Genomic DNA, 13,949 nt, shown 5'->3' with positions numbered 1-13,949 from the left:
TTATTGTATATCATTAAGATTTCAACTAATGGATTGTATGATAGGTGATACAAATGGATGAGATATTATACTGTTAGTTAATGCAATGTTCAAAGTGTGATAGAAGTGTAAGACAACAAGTAGTAGTAAGTAAGTTAGTGGACATGAGTATTCCACATGCTTTTGTATTAGGTCTTATGTAAGCCTAGTATATAAGAAAGAGATGAAGTAATAGAATGTAATAAAATGAATGAAAAATTGAGTAGAAGAGGTAGAGAGAAGCTTATGCCCTCACCTCCATTCAAGTGAAATTCATATCAATTTATTCATATAATCAATCTAAATATACAACAATTGGTATCAGGAGCTTAGATCTATTAAATTTAATCTTGGTGAGAGAAAAAAAATCAATTTCTACCTAATAAATCTCAAAAATCAGCAACATTCAAAGTTTTTAAATTCTAGATCTAGAAGAAAAAAAAACCCAATTTTTCAATCAGTCTTCAATTAAATCAATGGCAAGTAGTAGCTACTCAAATCAATACATTCAACAACCTTCAATTCCAATTTTTCATGGAGAAAATTATGATTTTTGGGAAATTAAAATGAAAACTTTGTTCATGTCTCAAGAAGTGTGGGGATTGTTGAAGATGGGTATGATGAAATTGAGGATACATCAAACTTAGATCCATACCAAAAGGATTTACTTAAGGAGAATAGGAGGAAGAATGCAAAAGCATCCTTGTACATCCAACAAGGAGTTGGAGACACTATTCTACCAAGGGTAATCCATTCACCTAAAGCTAAAGAAGCTTGGGATCTTCTACAACAAGAGTTTGGAGGCAATAAGAAGGTAAGAGAATTAAAATTACACTCATATAGAAGAGATTTTGAGAATCTTAGAATGAATGAGAATGAATGATTAAATGATTTTTCATCTAGAGTTGTTGAAGTTTTTAATAAAATGATGATGTATGGTGAGAAAATGGAAGAAAAAAGAATTTGTGAAAAGATTTTGATATGCATGTCGGAAAAATTCGAACCCATTGTGGCGTTTTTTGAAGAGACTAAAGATTTCTCTACATTAAAGTCGCAAGAGTTATGGGCTTCCTTGAAGGTGTATGACCAAAGGTTGTTAAGACACTCCGAAAAGTCAATTGAGAGTGCATTTCAATCAAAATTCAGCTTGGATTCAAAAAATTCAGTAAAGAAGAAAAATGAGTACAAGAGTGAATCAACATCAAACTTCAAAGAAAAAGGAAAATGGAAGAAAGAAGGAGCTAACTCCAACAACTACACAAATAGTGATTCGTCTCAAGTACCAAAATGAAATTTTTGCAAGAAGAATGGTCATTTGGAGAAGAATTGTTGGAACAAAGGAAAACCCTAATGTCGCAATTGCAAAAACTATGGACATTTGGAGAAATATTGTAGATACAAAGGAGATGAAGAACAAGCCGGTAGAGCGGAAGAAAAAGAAGAAAAACAAAAATTATTTTATGCTTGTCAAAGTGCTATGGAGACTTCCAAAAGTGAAGTGTGGTTTGTGGATAGCGGTTGTACAACTCATATGTCCGGTGAGAAGAGCTTGTTTGTTGATATGGATACATCCAGAAATTCTCTCGTGAAGATGGGGGATGGAAACATGGTTCAAGCTAACGGAAGAGGTACAATTCGCGTGCAAACTATCAATAGAGAAAAATACATTAGAGATGTGTTATATGTTCCGGACCTGGCACAAAATTTGCTTAGTGTTTGGAAACTTGTGGAGCTTGGATACGCGGTCCATTTTAAAGATGGATATTGCACCATTTATGACAAGAAGCACAACAACAAGAGACAAGTCATGAAGAGTATCAAGATGGAGAAAAATATAATCTTTCCAATTATGTTTGAAAAGCAAAAAAAATGTTTTTTTGAGTTGGAAGCCCACACACTTATAACATGGTATCTGAAAAAGCGGGGGTACAACAACCACACCCAATATTTCGATTAGCAATTTGTATGGACTAACTCTAATATACTTTCAAGAGAATCAACTAGACTCAATCTTAATAAAGTATATCAAAGAGTTATATCTCTCTTTCTCGATTCAATTCTTACTCAAGCAAATAGTAATCTGCGAGTCTAATTGAATACAAGAGAAATCACTTGAATGGTACCAAAGACCAATGTTCAAGTATCAATCAATTTCAATCAAAAACCAAAGGTCGGATTTCCAATTGATTGATTCTAATGCACAACCTGTGATATTTCAATTATATAACAAAATATAATACGGAAAAGAAATAACACAGACACCAAAATTTTGTTAACGAGGAAACCGCAAATGCAGAAAAACCCCGGGACCTAGTCCAGATTGAACACACACTGTATTAATCCGCTACAGACACTAGCCTACTACAAACTAACTTCGGTATGGGATGTAGTTGAACCCCAATCAATCTCACACTGATCCAAGGTACAGTTGCGCTCCTTACGTCTCTGATGCCAGCAGGATACTACGCACTTGATTCCCTTAGATGATCTCACTCACAACTAAGAGTTGCTACGACCCAAAGTAGAAGACTTTAATAAACAAATCTGTATCACACAGAAAAGTCTACGGTAATAGATAAATCTGTCTCCCACATAAATACCTACAAGTTTTTGTTCCGTCTTTTAATAAATCAAGGTGAACAGGAACCGATTGATAACCGGACTTATATTCCCGAAGAACAACCTAGTATTATCAATCACATCACAATAATCTTAATCGACACGGCGAAATAAGATATTATGGAATCTCAAACAATGAGACAAAGATGTTTGTGACTACTTTTATATCTTTCCTATCGGAGATATTAATCTCAAGCCAATCGTTATGATTGTACTCAACACGATAGAATACGCAAAATCAGATCACACAACTACGAGAAAGTAGTATCGGTCTGGCTTCACAATCCCAATGAAGTCTTTAAGTCGTTAACTTGGTTTACAAGAAGAACCCTAAGGTTAAAGGAGAATCGACTCTATATAATACAACTAGTATCACACAGAAGGTGTGGGGATTAGGTTTCCCAGTTGCTAGAGTTATCCCTTATATAGTCTTTCAAATCAGAGTTTGCAATCAATGTTAGTTTGGTAACAAAGCATTCAATATTCACTGTTAGATGAAAACCTGATTAGATTCAAGCTAATATCTGTCAACCTTTATATCGAAAACTTAGCTTGTTACACACAAATGAAATGCACGATTTTAGGTTTGTGTAACCGTACCCAAACATGTACATTTGTTAGTTCAACAGTAGTTAACCAAATGGTTAGCCATATGAGCACTTTCATATCAACAATATTCTTCTTCACCATAACTAGTTCAAATGAATCAAATGAATTAGTTAGAGAGTTGTTCAATTGTATAAATATTATGTAACTACACAAGACACAATCGAAGCAAAAATGATTTGATTCACTCGAATCGATTCATGAAATTTATATCCACGGTTTGCAATTTTCATTCCTTAGTTTATATAAATACTGGGTCTCAAACCGTGCCGTAACGGCACGGGCAAGGATATGTGTTTCAAATGTATTCCCCCCATAGGAGAAGAATCGAACCGATCGATCCAGGTCTAAATGTTTTGAGGAGTTTCTTAATAAACATGTCTTGATCCTCGAAGCTTTTAATATTGTGTATATAAGTCATACAACCCTTTGGGACAAACATAGTTAATCGTTCGAGCAAACCCTATGGGGGGTAGAACATTACTTCGTTCACTACTTCAAAAAAAATATCATCAAAGGTCATTCACCAAACTTGTAACAAAACTAAAAACACCTAAAATTACTATAAAGTCAATTGGATTAATCTTACCAAATCTGTTAGCATTAGAATTTAATTTTCCTCTTTGATATATATTGTTGGGTTCCCAATTTACATAGATTTATGTTTATTCATTTTCCTAAAATTTATAATAATATTTAATTCTTGATCCATTTTTTTCTTGTCTCTACCTATTATCATGAACTATTTCTCAAGCATGCATAATCACACGAAGTTGGGGAGAAATGACAAAAACAAAAATCATGATAAAAAAGGGGAATAAAGAGAGATGTGAGAAACTGAATCGATTACAATTAATTCACGCGTAGCCTTACATAATCCCATGAAGTGAGAGAGAAATAATGACAGAAACCATGACAAAAAAGGGGAATAAAGAGAGATGTGAGAAACTGAACCGATTACAATTAATTCGCTTGTAGCTTTGTGCTTGGTCTATTCTTTTATATGTATCATTTTTCTTCTTGCCCCTACCTGGCAAATCTTAAAATCACAACATCTTCTTTTTTGGAAAAATCTGGCCTTCAAAAATTGTTTTAATTTAAGAAAAAAAAAGTAATTTGAAAACTGCAAAACAAAGAAATATTAACCAAGGGTGACTAAATAATTTACCTATCTTAGGACACCTTTTCTCACCCTACTACCACTACGTATTCCACCAGCACGTTATCGTCACCACTCCACCAGTCTGACCAATACCCACCACCATTATCCCCAGCGCCGATCCACCGCCACCACCTACCATCAAAACCACCGTTAGTACTTAATTTACCTATCTAAGGACTCCTTTTCTCACCCTACTACCACTAATTCTTCCACCACCACATTATTGTCACCACTCCACCAGTCTCAGCAATACCCACCATCATTGTTCGCACCACTGCCCACCATCACAACCACCATTAATGCTAACATATATGGTTTATATCAAATAAGTATATTATATATCAACAAAAATATATTCATTTGATTAATCAAATAAACTTTTACTATGAAATATCAATTGAACATTTATTATTAAATTTTAATTAAACGTGATCATTTATAGCGGTAGATTTATGTTCTGCAAGTATAAATTTGATGGTTCTTTATCTAGTCTAACTTGTCAAACTTTGTTTTGTATTCTGGAAACGTATCAATTTTATTTTAATACTAAAAACCGTGACTTTATCGATCGGGTACTATAAATAGATGGGATCCCATTTGGGTGATCCAACGATCATGATCATATTGTCTTATATAATTTAGTATCCTCCTCAAAATATTTGTGTTTTGTCCTTACCAGTTGTGCTAAAAACATCCAACTACATCTATCACAATAAAATGTTGCCCATTTTGTAAAGACACAAAAATATTGTTGCCCACTACTATTCACTAACATCCACCACCGTACGTAAAAACCAGCCACGCCCACTATTTTATCCACCACCAGTAATCTTACCACCTCCACCACTCACAAATACCCGTTACTGTTTCCACTAACCACTGCTTCTTTCACTACCACCATTAAAAATTATTAATATAATTTTTAACCGGGGTCACTGTAGTGCAGTGGTAAAGTCATTGGGTGATGATACCGGTTACCTGAGTTCGAAACTCGCCAGCACCAAATTCGTTACCGATCAATATATATATATATATATCTTTTAATAAACTTATTTATTAATAAAAATATGTATTTGTTAGATTCATTAAATGAATATTTATCATGAAAAAATTAATTAATCATTCATCATGAGCAATTAATAGGACATTAATTAATAAAGTATCTATAATGGTTAGTTGAAAAAACCACTCCCTTAGATTTATCCCTCCTAGACAAATCTCGACCGCTCTTTATTTATCCTAACTTATCCAAGCTTTGTTTTGTATTCTAGATAAGTTCACAAATAATCGTCTTTAGATATAACCAACTCAAGTTCGCGGACTTAAGTTCCCGGAAGGAGTTCACAAACTCCAGCAGATATTCTCGGGATGAGAACCTCTGCCAGTTCGCGGACTGAGCTCACAGCTCTTGTTCCAGTTTTCCTGATCAACAAAGTACGCATACTTTGGTTCAAGGAATAAGGACTTATACATATATGTGTTGCCACACAATGCTTATATCCAATAATGGTTATATAATCTAAACTCTCATTTCAATCATTGAAACATTCTTAGAGGACGTTATATAGTTGTTATTCACAAACCATTTTTCGTCAAAGCCATTTTCAAAGTGATTGAAACATAACATGACTTTCGTCACTAGGTAAAGATGAACTTGTCCAAAGAGAAAGCTTACCAACAAATATTTCGAGAAATAGATAGGCGAGATAAACTCGTCTCGAAATAGCAAATGTGTATAATCAAATTCTATACAGCAAAACGACTTTTGTCTCAAGATAGGAGATAGAGTAGATAGACTTTTGAGTGATAGATAAGTTCAAGTCTCCACATACCTTTTAGTCGATGAAGTTCCACCAGTTCCTTGAGTAGTTCTTCGTCTTGTATGATGATCGACATGGAGTTATTGAGCTCAACTACACTTTCTATCCTAGTACGAGACTTAGCTATAGTAGACTAGAAATCAAGACTTATAGTTTTCATCACTAACATTGACAAACATGCTTGAGATAGAAATGCATGAAAGTTCGACCGAGCAATGCTCTAACCGTATCAGAGCTAGGCCCGTATGAGAGTGGAATGAGAGTAGACCCAAAGGGCTTCCCGTCCACCCGTACAGAGGTCCACGTTGTAGTGGATTAATCTCCTCCCTATACGTATATAAGGTGTGGATCCACTCCACTCATAGCCAATTGGTTTTGAGTTGGAATCCCACACACTTCTAACATATACATGCTGGAAGCGATTCTAGAAGTGGAGGTGGCACTGGCGGAGAATGCCAAAAAAATTCCTTCAACAACAAGTAAATCAAATTCCAAGTCAACGAAAGGTAAAATGCTTTATGTTCTCTTTTATCATTTTATTGATCCTACTTTTGATGGAAATTAAGAAAAACTGTAAGTCTTTCACTTCATGATAGAACAAAAATGAAAACAGAAATTTAGATGGTCTTTTACTGCCTTTACATTTTTTTTGAGGACTTTGTCTTTAGATGATAACCTTTACATGCTCCTTTGCATTACAAAGGAGCATGTACCTCAAGATTTGGGTTCTGGTCATCGAGAAACATCAGTCAAAATTTGGCAAGAGCACATGATCAGCAAAAGATTAATGTTGTCCATCCCCAATTTCACTGTTTAAAATCGTTCAATTAACTTCTGGAGTTCTAGAGGAACAAACTACGAGTTCAATAGCATAACCCAAATACTAATATGCTCATAAGCGGAAAAAAAATACCTTCGTCATAGGAGAAGTCATGAAGCCAGACAAAAGAATTGGAAAGGAGCAGACAGATGATTGGATTGGAGATCTTTACTTTGAACATCTTTAAATTGGATGGAAGTACAACGACTTTCTTTTGTTTTTAAGAAAATCAAAGTAAGAGCGTAAGAGGAGAGAAGAAAAAAGAGAAAAGCCTAACCCACATCAGCGCTGGGCTGGTGATTATGACAACGAATTTGACTTAGTGGGTTGAGCATATTTTCTTCTCTTTTCTTTAAGAGCAAAAGGGAAATTTTCAATCCGAAAGATGAAGTTTATTTTTCTTCTCTTTTATTTAAGAGCAAAAGGGCAATTTTCAATCCGAAAGATGAAATTTAAGATGCATATTTTCGTTAGAGTTTTAGGGATAATTGTTACTAACTTTTTTAAGATCAAAAGGGCAATTTTCTTTCGAGATAATTGATACCAACTTTTAATTAAGATGCATATTTCCTTTCGAGATAATTGATACCAACAGACTCCCAATTAAAGAGATCAAAGTACTCAAAGAGTATTTGAAGATACGTATTTTCAAGTCGTGATTGAGCTGAAGAAATAGTACATACACAAGATAATGATTGATTTGTTGATTTAGTTATATCTCCTGACTCGATCTTGTTATCGATCATCGTATGTACTATAAATTACTTAGTTTTAGGTTCAACTGGTGATCATCGAGTTATTTTTAGGTCGGTGATCACAATTGAGTTGGAGAAAGAAATGGAAAAAAGATAATTCTTATTGATTAGTTAAACTGAACAATACGTCTTAGTTTACAAGGTAAGACTTATTGGGATTATATACAGTTAGCGCGTGACTCATGCTACATATGTTTCTACATATGGACTACTTCTGTCTAGCTGGCGGTGACGTCATGATCCATTTAGACTCCACATTGTTAGTAAGTTATCTCTCTGCCTGTGATATACAATGTCTTTCGATCTTCAGGTGTTGAACCTGGAAACCTTGGTCCTATCTTCGCTTCTTACTCCAGAACTCGCGTCTTCACGTGTTGTGTCACATTTATCTCGTCTCACCCTCTGTTAAGTCAATATGTTTATATCATTCTCGAGGTGAAGATTTTTTATTCAATCTCGACGTGAGCTTTTTCTTAGCTTTGAGCTCCAGGACATTCCAACTGTCAGTTGTTGATAGACGCTATATTTTGTCATCTATATATTTGCGCCAGGTTTATTTAGATGTGGTTTTTAGACTGTATTTATTTAAAATTTGGTTATTTTCATCTTTTTAGACACTTTTTCAGTTCGTCTAAAAGACGTACTTTGTCAACTTTATCTCTAAGGTAAGCTTTAATAACTCATCGAGATGATATTGTATTATTTGAATAGATTGGCGATTTAATTAACTTAGGTGTTGGACTTTGTTCTGATCGAGTATATAGCTGGTGATCAAGTATTCCTCTCTTCCTCCTAAAAAGAGAAATATCTTTTAATGAATATACTGGATTGTCATCTAATGATCTAGGGAATATCTTCTCCACCTTTTTTGATCACGCGACACATGTTGAGTTTTGGAATTTAATAATATTCTCTTGGAAGAATATTAGCCGTTAATTTTTGGAGAGATAATAAAGTTAATGTTGTTGATAATGCGCACAATTTTTAACATGAGGTGCGTTTCTCACCCTTCTCAGAGATCGAAGAGTTATGCGGGTGTCCTTTACTTCTTTTTGGAAATCGACAAGTTATCTTATTTTAATTCGATAATATGTTGTATGACTCGTGTTTTCCGGTTATCATCACAGCTGTAAGTGAAATATATATTTAAGTAATGGAGATAGTGTACTATCTAAGGCGGTCACATATTTTCATTTTCCCTTTCCTCTTATATACATATCTTTTCAGATATGTAAAATTTTCCTTATAGTCTTTCGTCTTTGTTTAGAGAACTCTGAGTTTATAGTTGCTTAGATACTTTCAAACTTATCTTATATATCTCAACCTTATTTTCAAAGCTTTTTCCTTTTATTTTTCCAATTTTTTTTATCATTTGATGGTAGATCCAGTTTGAATTTGCTAGTTCAATCACTTCAATATCAATGTTTTTCCAGTTAAAAATTTAAAAACATGATTTTTCCACTCCTGAATCACGTCTTCAATATGGATTCGTGCTTCCAATTTTCTCATTTATTCACTAATTTTTAGTGTTAAATGATTGTCCTCTTGTTGAGTTATAATCAAAAGTTTCTGATGGTATGCATAGGTATTAGAGCCTTTCAAATCGTAGGGGAATCTCCTTCATAAGATTAGAAGTTCATGTTCCTTTTGGTAAGTGTGGCGATGAAGATATATATTTTCGTATCGTCATTGAGCCAACGAAATACTTACACACACAAGATAATGATTGATTTGTTGGTTTAGTTTTATCTCATGACTCGATCTTGTTATTGATCTTCGTCTGAAATTACTTAGTTCTACGTTCAATTGATGATTATCGAGTTATCTCTAGGTCGGTAATCACAATTGAGTATGAGAGGGAAATGGAGAAAAATAGTTCTTATTGATCAAGTTAGACTGAATAAATAGTCCTAGTTTACAAGGTGAGCTTTGTGGGCTTATATGTTGTTAGTTTAACGTGTGACTCATATTAAACAGGTTTCGACAGAACCACTTATGTCTAGCTGGAGGTGTCGTCGTGAACCACTCAGATTACACTTTTTTAGTAGGTTAATTAATCTCTCGACCTGTGATCTTCAATATATCTCGACCTCTAGGGCTTGAACCTGACATCCTTGGTCTTATCTTCGCTTCTTGCTCCATAACTCACGTCTTTCACGTGTTGTCTCATTATTTGTATCATTTCATCCCATGTTAAGTCATTATCATTAGATCGTAGAATCCACTTTGTTAGTAGGTTAATCTATCGACCCGTGATCTTCAATATCTCCCGATCTCTAGGAATTGAACACGTAAGTCTTGGTCTTATCTTTGCTTCTTGCTCTAGAACTCGCTTCTTTCACGTGTTGTATCATTATTTGTTTCATCTCGTCATCTATTAAGTCATTATCATTATATCGTGCTTGAGTTAAAAACTTATCATTCGATCTCGATGTAAGCTCTTTCTTAGCTCTGAGCTCCAGGACACTCCAGCTGTAAGTTGTTGGTAGATGCAATGAAGTTAATCTTGGATCTCGGTTTATCTCGGTTGGAACCGAGAAACTGGTAAAACTTTGTCTCGGGAAGATTTCCGTTGATATTTTGGCGGAATCTCGATTCCAAATTTGACAAATTTTGGACGATACCTTGATTTACATATATATATATAATATGTAATGTAATTAATATATTTTTAATGGTAATTTTGGTATTTTAGGAGGATATATAATTTTGGGTCAAAAACTACTATCAAATCTAACCTAACTTCAGATGTATCTATCATTTTTCTTCTTCTTCTTCTTCTTCTTCTTCTTGTTCTTCTTCTTCTTACTTATTTTCTTCTTCCTGGTCTTGTAATTATGCCATATCAACTCATTACCCATTTTCTCAATCTTTTCTCTTGTTTCTTTTATCAGTCTCTTCACACTTTACAAAGATCTTTGGTCGCTTAAAATATCTATTTATTTCTTTTATGTTTTTACTCGTTGATGATCAATCAGTTTGATGAGATTCAAATCTTGTATGAATTTTTTAGTTACTTGCTTTTTGTGAATATATCATAATAATCTCGAAAGATTCTGGCAAAGGCATGCCGAGTTTGCTGATTTTGGCCGAAATTATCTGTGAAATATCGTCTCGGCGAGAAATTAAGAATTGTATCCTCTTGGGGCAAGAACGAGAATCTCGCGGGAATCTCGGCCGAGACCGACTACATTAGGTATATGTTAGGTTTTGTCATCCACATATTTCCCCTAGTTTATTTAAAATATAGTGGTTAGACAGTATTTTATTTAAACTTTAGGTTATTTGCGGTGACAACATGGTCAACTCAGACTCCACTTTGTTAGTAGGTTAATCTCTCGACCTGTGATATTCAATATCTCTCGATCTCCAAGTGTTGAACTTGACAACCTTGGTTATCTTTGATTTTTTCTCCAGAACTCGCATCTTCCACATGTCATGTAATTATTTGTTTCCTCTCGTCCTTTATTAAGTCATTATCTTTAGATCGTGCTCAAGGTGACCACTCAGTATGACATGAGCTATTTCTTAACTCTGAGCTCTAGAAAAATCCAGTTGTCAGTTCTTGGTATATGCTACATGTTTTTTTCCACATATTCCCCCAATTTATTTAAAATGTAGTTTTTAGACTGTATTTTATTTAAATTTTGGTTATTTTCGCCGTTTTAGACATTTTTTCAGTTCGTCTAAAAGATGTACTTTGCCAACTTTTGATCTAAGGTAAGCTTTAATAGCTCATTGAGATGATATTATTTGAATTTATAGGTGATATGACCTAGGTATTGGATCTTAGGTATTTTCTCTGATCGAGGATATCTTTGTTGATCGAGTATTCCTCTCTCTTTTGCTAAAAAGAGGAGTGTCTTTATATGAAGATACTGGATTATAATTTCATTAAGTGATCTAGGTGATATCCTCTCCACCTTTTCTGATCATGCGACACATGTCGAGTTTTGGCATTTAATAATATTCTTTTGGAGGAATATTAGCCGTTATTTTTTTGATAGATAATAAAGTTATTGTTGCTAATTATAAACATATTTTTTCACATGGGGTTCGTTTCTCACCCTTCTTAGGGATCAAATAGTTAGATAGGTTTTCTTCACCTCTTTTGGAAATCGAGGAGTTTCCTCTTATTTAAATCCGATAACATGTTGTATGGCCCGTGTTTTCCGGTTATTGAAGATGTGAATTTGCTTTTCGTTGTTGTAAATAAAGATTCGAACTCTAAGACTTGTGAAGATTAAACTTAAAGGTTTAAATAAAATAATAAACAAAGGCGAGAGTTACTGGGACTAGGATTCCACCAAATATTCAAATTCATGCAATTCACCTATTTATTCTAAACCATTATAGCTCATTCAATAAGAATTTTGACTCTAATTCTTTGCCTAAGGTAGATTCTTAAAATATTAATTGTAAATCTTAAGCATGGCATATCAAAAGAATTAATCCTAAGCATAAACCATCAAACGAAATGACAATTAATTAAGAAAAATCTTTTTTTAATTTTAATTTAATGCAAATAGTCATATAAATAATTAAATGAATTTACCACATGATGAATTTTGGTTTCCTCCGTTGACCCAGTGTAGGGGTTTAGCTCCACATGGTGAAAACACTCTCAAAATAATATTTCATTGCTCAAATGGTGTTTACAAAGAAGAGAAAAAAAAAATCAATTAAAACAGGGAATCGCAACGTTTATAAGCATTTCAAACCCACTGACACAAAGAATAACGATAAACTGTCGCACTGGACAGTCTTATATCTTAAGCATAAACGACAGAGTTTAACGACTGTCGATTCTTCGTGTTCTTCACTATTTTTTTCTGCTGCTGCTGCAGATTTCTCTGCAGCAATTTTCTCCACTCTGTAGCCTCCCCAAACACTCGATGTCCTTATCTGCTCTCAGGAAACTCTATTTATACTCACAGGACTTCAAAATCTTCGTAATCACTCCACAATATTCTTCCAATACTCGGCAGTAAAATAAAATATTCCCGAGAAGTTTTTTTTCCCATTCTTGTCTTTTTCATGCGCCTGTCATAGAAGAACTTCATCCAAACACGTTTTTACATGTCCCAAATGGTATTAAACACTCTCAGGCCGCACAAAGATCCCTCAAATAACTCAACAGCTCGTGACAGCAAAAGTATACCCATGATATTCTCGTGTTTTTACTCTTTCCGTGTGTTTGCACGTACCATTCCCTTTTATCTCACTGCATGTCCCGAATCTCTCAATCAATGCAGAATACAATCCCAGGATCTCCAAATCATAACGTATCTTGCAAAAATAACACCAACAGAATCTTCAAATATCTTCATCCTCTGTTTTCTTCACTGCCGATTATCTAACCAAATCCAGCTGATTTTGAAGACCATATTATTCCTGTTACACTGATTCAAGTTATCCCTAACAGTTTCAGCCATTTAATCTCCTTAAAACACGATCAAAACTTCAACCCTAATTCTGCCTGTGTATACTCCGAATTCCCGCCATTTTCTAATTTTGAATTTGGGAAGAAGATGTCCTCCCCCTAATCATGTATGGGTGTCCCTTTAGCACTTGCTTTATGTGGGGTGTAAATAGTAAGGAAGATGCCCCATATCCGTTAAGGTACCCCTTAATAATTGAGGTGCCCCTTATCCAAAACTGAGAGTCCGAATAACATGTGTCCTCCAGGGTACAAAAATCACTTTTCGAGCAACTTTCTCCATAAGAGCTTATTTTTACAAAAACACGTACAGACAAGTTTATTAGTGATAAAATGAGTCCTAGCTAATGTATTTATGGGTGAAAATGCATCGCACTTTCGTGCTCATCAAATTCCCCCACACTTACATTTTGCTAGTCCTCGAGCAAAACAAAAAACTGACCAGCTACACAACTGGTCATATAATAAGAGACAGAGAGAGACCCGCTACACAGCTGGTCATAATTTTTTTTTTCCCCGACGCGCTACACAGCTTGTCATAACATGCAAGAAAAAGAAAAGACCCGCTACACAGCTGATCATAGAAGAAAAAGAAAAGACCCGCTACACAGCTGGTCATAGAATAAGAGGGAGACAAAGAGAGAGAGACCCGATACACAGCTGGTCTTATCTTTTTTTTAAGACCCGCTCAACAGCTGGTCATAAACTA

Source organism: Papaver somniferum, chromosome 3 (genome assembly GCF_003573695.1).
Source record: "Papaver somniferum cultivar HN1 chromosome 3, ASM357369v1, whole genome shotgun sequence".
NCBI lineage: Eukaryota > Viridiplantae > Streptophyta > Magnoliopsida > Ranunculales > Papaveraceae > Papaver > Papaver somniferum.
The sequence above is the reverse complement of the archived record's forward strand: the minus strand, read 5'-3'. Positions refer to the sequence as shown.